This window comes from Numenius arquata, chromosome 9 (assembly GCF_964106895.1).
Source record: "Numenius arquata chromosome 9, bNumArq3.hap1.1, whole genome shotgun sequence".
NCBI lineage: Eukaryota > Metazoa > Chordata > Aves > Charadriiformes > Scolopacidae > Numenius > Numenius arquata.
The window spans coordinates 35,066,344-35,073,117 of record NC_133584.1 but is presented as its reverse complement, the minus strand read 5'-3'; positions in this window follow the sequence as shown (position 1 = coordinate 35,073,117).

Genomic DNA, 6,774 nt, shown 5'->3' with positions numbered 1-6,774 from the left:
ATTATTGATGTGACATTGCAGCCATAACAAAAGGCATGGGAATCCTAGCTGCTCCTTGAAACCAGCTGGATGCTTCTGAATTTTAGGCAGGTGTGTGGGCTGAACTGCAAACTGTTTGCACCTTTCCAGCTGGTGATAACAACCTGAAGGACATTCATTTTAAGTTTACACTGATGCACATCATAGATGAAAATAGATCCAACAGCTTGGGTCTGTCGTGCGCAGTATCGTTTCACAGACCTGATTTCAACTATCGATGTCCAAGCCACGGCTTAAGGACAGTAACTGTTGTCCCTGTTGGTGATCCCGTCACTCCTTATGTTGAGCGTAGAAGCCTGTGAGCGACAGCAGTTCAAAAGCCACTGGCTGGGAAAGCTGTATGAATGTTTCTGCATCTGCAAAACCAGCGCAGATTCATTGGTACCTTCTTGAAGAAAGGAGAAAGGAGGAGTTGGTGGTTGAAAGATGGTTAGCTGAGAAGGAGGCACAGCCAGCACAGACCAGTAGAACCAGGTGATCCTTTTCCCCAAGGATCATTTCCATACATACTACTGCACACACTGCACTTCTGTTTCACATATACCTACATGAGGAGGATGCTTTCGTGTCTGACAAGACCTTCATTCATGATGTTGCTCCTCTCAGAGTCCAGAAAGCTCTATCTGTTCCCTTGCCTGGCACTTCTGGATAAAGAAGAGCCCAGATATTTGTTTTATCATTGTCCGAGTCTCCTCACCCTTGTAACCTTTTTGCCAGCTTATAAAAGACCTTTTTATTAGGCTTTATGTTTTCTTTCTCAAAGACACACTTCTGTCATGTGAGCATTTTGACACACGGCAACCCTGTTCTCATGGCCATTAATTACATTAATGGCATGTGCAGATGGTTTACACATTACTCCAAAAGAAATGCTTTAGAGTCAGGTTTCTCGTTGCAGAGCTTTCAGCTCTGCCTTGTTCAGGGAAAAACATCCACAGTAGCTGGCAATTCTAATTTGATATGAGTAAAAATACATTGGCTTTGAGTGACACTGGGCTAACGCACATCGTGAGATGACATTTCTAATTTGTCGTTTCAGCTATGTTAGCTCTTAGGTGTCAGTTCATAATTATTTATAAAGATTATTTTAATGTATGGGGGTTTTGTGCACTAAATTACATTTATGAGTGATTGCATGGGCATCTAGAGCCTGGATTTCTTTGCTTGTTTCAGTGCAAATAAAACTAAGTAAATATTAGGCACGCAAACTAGTCACGATTCCTTCTGTCTTGAAAGGCCTTCTTTTTGAAGGAAGCTCTGTAATTCAGGTGAGAAATACTGGAGCTGCTTGCAATCTCTCAGTCCCACCTCTAATTCTCATAGCATAGAACGGCAATAACAAGCTTGATATATCCGTATTGCCTATTCAGTATATTATTTGTTCTGATAGGCAAATCTTAAATTTTCATTGTTATTGCTGCTGCTTTGAACTCCCTGAGCATTTTGAATAGAGATAAGTGCTTTCTACCTAATGAAGCTGAGTGAGTCCTGTAGTTACCTAGCCCATATCTCATCCCTGGCAGCTGTAACGGGCCGGATGCTCAGCAAAAGGAAGCGGACAAGCGGGCAGTGACTCTTCTATGGGCAGCCCATGAATTTTTAAAAGAGATTTTGAAGTAATGTGTGTTTTTCACCTTCGTGTGCCTGTGTAACAGTAGCTCCCATGATGTGATTATGTATGATGGGAAAAAACACTTCCTTTCTGTTATTTGAAGCTGGGTGTCTTTATGTTGTATGATGAAGAAACAGCAACTAGCTGTCCTTTTCACCTTTTCAATATAACAGGTCCTCGCTACCCTTCCTCGGTTATTGCTTTCCTAAACTGGAGAGTCCTCATGTGTTGAATAGTTCTGCACGTGGATGTCCTTCTATGCCTCTGATATTTCTTCTTCCTATGTCTTTTTTTCTACGTGGTTTATCTCTAGCCCAGCCTTCGAGTTGTGTTTTCAGTCCGGTGCTGCTCGCTGTTGCTGATGAGCTGATGAGTCTCACTATGCACCCAGAGGCAGGAGTTCACATCCCACCTGGAACCTGGATGAAGGCTGCTGCCAGCTGACTCGGCTGTAAGCGGGCACTTGGTAATTTCAGCTGGGGGTAACCAAAGGCGGCTGGACACAATGCAGAGAAAATGACTCTCTTCTGTTTTCTTGGCTCCAGAAACTGAGATGCCTCAAACACATCTACCTGATAAGGCTCTGTGCTTGAGACTGACCTGCGTGACTATTTATGAGGGTATGTAGCTCAGTGAATTATCCAGGCAATGCAGTGGAAGCAAGTGATTCTGTAACTAAGAGTTTGCAACAGCACCTATTTTTTCTAATTTAATCTCACATATTGTTCTAATATTTACCAACAAAGAAAACAAACATGTCTTGTAATTAGAATATATATGTAGGAAGAGGCAGTAAATTAAATAGTTATAATAGGAAGGATTTTTCATAATACTGTTTTTCATAACAAATCTAAACCATTTTAATCTTTGTCATACTTCATGATGAATGTTGAGATTAATATAATAACTTCGTTTATATGAAGTATAATCTAGGCCACTCCACGGAGCTCAGAGTGCTCTGTTTCAAGCACTTCAAATATCACGTGCCTCAAGCAAAAGCTTCAGCTGTAGTAAGAAATCTACCACTCAAAAAAAGGGGTCAATTAAAAAAGATCCTTATTACACCCAAACAAACAGGGAGGGGTGGATTCTGTCTTCACTTCTAGCTCTCAGAGAAAGGATAAATATGGGGCATCTGAGGTTCTGTAAATTGTTACATCTTTTGTTTTCAGAAAACTGGTTGTAGGTGTGACAAACATGATTTATCGTCCCTTTGGACTGCATACAGACACTTGATTGATTTCAGTGTTGTGAGAGCCACAGCAAGCCCCATGTTTTATCACCATATGCTTCTACAAGAGATCTTGAAGCTGAGATGAAATGCCCCCAATATAAACTATTTTTATAATTACTGATTGACCGAAGAATAAGACTGTGTATACTTTGTAAACACTTTCTCTTGTTCTGAGCATCACAGATCTCATAGTCTCTAAGCACAGGTATTTAAGGTTCATAAATGTCTTTGTATTTGAACGTGGTGTTCTGTATTCTCGTCTTGTGGTTGTACAGCCAGCGCAAAACTTTACCTTCAGCAATTTTCATACACTAGCTTATGTGCTGCAGAAAATGATTTTGGGTTGATGCCATAAAACTGATCTATTTTGTATTTTAATTATTATTTTATAATCATAAGTAACTACTCACAATTTGCAATATGCCAATCATTACACGCCCAAACAAAGCAACAAAAACCTCTTTTGCTTGGCAGATTTGGTTGACTACAGAGTAAGAAAACTCCTGTTCCTGTTAACAACTTAAATGCAACCTAACAAAAAACGCCAAACAGATTTTGGATACTTGGATATCCAAAGTGGATGCTTGGATACTTGATTAATTTCTGACATGATGACTGAACAATCTTCCTCCCTCTGGATACCTCCCTCAACCTCCTGGTTCGGGATGGAGCAGGCCCAACCTTCTCCTCAGGGACAGAGGCGCTTCCTCTTGCTCGTTGCTGTGGCAACCAGGGTCAGCTGACTCGGTTGTTTATCCTATGGGGAGGGGTGGGCAGGGGTCAGGTGACCCAAACCGACCAATCGGGTGTTCCATCCCGTCTGCCACGCTCAGGGTAAAAGCTGAGGGACCGAAGGGGTCAGGTTGGCTCTTCTTCAGTGGCCTGGCTGCTTTGGTGGCTCTCTGTCTTCAGTGACCGACCTCTGAGGAGCACCCTGTCAGTTTGTCTACCTTTGATCCCAATCCGTGGGTTCCTGAATCAAGACCTGGAATGCAGTTCCTATTCATCACCGAGTCCGGTCTGGAACTTCCCCAGTGCCTGCCGGTTACATCTCCCTGGGAGCTTGATACAGTTCTGTATATATTTGTATATATTATATCTATTTCATGGTTTCCTTTTTTATTTTATTATTACTATTGCATTAGTTTAGTTTTTCTAAACTCATAAATCCCTTTATCTCTCTTCTTCCTCTCCTTGGAGCAAGAGGGGAGGGAGAGCATCTGTCGTCTTGTCATTGGCCATGTTAGGGTTAAAGAGCCTTGCCTGGGGCTAAGGAAGAAATGTATCCTGTCTCCCATTCAGCTCTTCTAGCAATAAAAGTTTTTATTTAACAGAGATGTCAGCTGAATACATTCAGTACATTTCATGACCACTGAAAACATGCTCAAACCAGGGGGAAAACAGTTTCATCTACCTCCATTACAAAAGGGTACAGAATGGTTTGCAAAGAGCATAAAGAAAATCTCTGGAGTCACAGCTTCAGGATGTGTAAACAGGTACAGTACTCAGCTTGCATGATGAAGCGTGGTAAGTGGGGGCTAAGTGAGTAATCCTGCCAAGTAAAGAAGGTTCGCATCCCATCAGAGCTGGGTGGAACGTCATTAGAGGTAGGTGAAATAGGGTTTTGCCTGGGAGATGATGGGAAAACCATTAAGATATGAGAAAAAAATTGTCTTGCCTGCTTACCAGAAACTGCCAGAGTTTAATGCCAGATGTGAGCCCAAGACCAAATGTTTCCAGAATTTCGACCTGATTGCAAACCCCTCTATCCATTTCCAGTGAAGTTTGGTGGGTCCAAGCCTATATCTAGACTTCTCTGGTCATACCTCTAAAATAGTGTGTTTTCCCTGGGAAGCTGTGAGGAAGGGTGCAAATAAGGAGTTTGCTGTCTAAAAGCTCTGCAACGGTGCAGGTGCAGTAACAGATTCCACTGCAGACACCGGCTTTTCCCACTCCATTAATCTCTTCACCTCTCCATGATGCTTTGAGAAAACTCCACCGCCCTCTTCTTGATGAAGTTTTGGGTCCCTCACTACAGGAAGGACATTGAGCTGCTGGAGCCTGTCCAGAGGAGAGCCACCAAGCTGGTGAGGGGTCTGGAGAACAAGTCATACGAGGAGAGGCTGAGGGAACTGGGCACGTGTAGCTTGGAGAAGAGGAGGCTGAGGGGGGACCTCATTGCCCTCTACAACTACCTGAAAAGAGGTTGTAGAGAGGTGCGTGTTGGCCTCTTCTCCCAAGGGAATAATGACAGGACCAGAAGAAATGGTCTGAAGTTGGGGCAGGGGAGGTTTAGATTAGATATTAGGAAGAATGACTTTACTGAGAGGGTGGTCAGGCACTGGAACAGCCTGCCCAGGGAGGTGGTGGAGTCACCATCCCTGGAGGTATTTAAGAAACGTGTAGACGTGGCGCTTCAGGGCATGCTCTAGTGCCTGAGATTGTTGGGTTGTGTCTGTTTGTGGTGGGTGTGGGGTGTGGTTGTGGGTGTGGTGTGGGGCTTTTTGTTTGTTTGTTTGTTTGTTTTTGTGGTTGGATTCGATGATCTCAAAGGTCCCTTCCAACCATGAAGATTCTGTGATTCTATGAGCTCGACCTGGGAGGGCGCTGGACATGTTGGAAGCAGGGCTGCACGCCTGCCCACGTTGTGCTGGTGGTGGGCAGGGGACAGCTTCAGATGCAAGCAGACACGTTTCGCCTTTTGGTTCCTCCCAGACTTGAATTGCATTATATTTTCTGTGTAACAGGAGCACATGAAAAGCGAAGGCCTCTGCTTCCTGGAGCCCGGGACAAGGCTGAACAGCTTGTTGCTTTGGTTGCGTATGGAAAGCTGCTATTTTCATAAGGCTTTGGAAAAATGCCTGTTTTTTTTCTCTGAAGTGACAAATTTCAGGAAGAGCTTGACGTTACTACAAATATAAGGAGCCCTGCTTGCAGGGCTGTTCAAAAGGAGAGGAAGATGCCTTCTTGTGAGGTGGGGGAATGGGAAGTCACTAATGGAGCCTTGAGCTCCCGTCTGCCAGCAGCGGGCAGAGAAGTCCTGGTGTGGGGACATGCTGGAAAGTTGGGCAAGAGTGAGTGAAATGCATTCATCTTCCCTTGTTAAAAATGAACCGGGTTCCTGCTGGCTTGGCAAGCACAACCCCGTTGCTGCTGTTAGCGCTGACCCACTGAACGTCACCTTTCTTGCCACTCAAAGACCGTGCTGCAGAGCCTGGGAGAGTGAGATGCGGCCATGGGTTTCCCTGGTGATCTGTGGCAAATTGCCTACCTGCTTCACCTGCAAGACAGAGGGACCCATCCCTCCTTAACCCCAGCTCTGGCCCATTTATATCAGTCTATACCATGTGGATTGTATCTCCTAGTTTGTCTAGTGTATATCGAGAAGGTTCTTTCTGCTCGATTCTCCAAGCTTGCCTGCAATGACAATGAGTAATGATAGAAGTTTTCTTTCCAGGTACTTGATGTGTAAGGATGGATTTTACTTGAGCAAAAATGTTGGATTATAATAGAAACAAATATTCCAGGTGGCCTCCTTGAGCATCCTGATGCTAGAAGTTCTGGACATTTGGGGCAATCCTAGTTGCTAACTCTTTAATGTTTTGGATCTATGGTGATGCTAGACGTCCATCTGGCATTTGATATTACTTTCAAATCTCCTGTCCTTCTGGCAGCTCACCTGGAACTGTTCCTCCTACCCTATCACAGTGTATCCTCTGCTTGTCTCCCAAGGGCTGCATGCTGTCTGTGTGTAAGGGCAGCAGCCTGGTGTATGTAAGGCAGGAAATGGGAACTTCCTTCTGACCGTGCAGGTAGTGCGGGCTGCTCTTGCTTTCAGTTCACTCTTCTGCTCCGTTTGTTTTAATAGTCAGTTCAGACCAGCCATGAA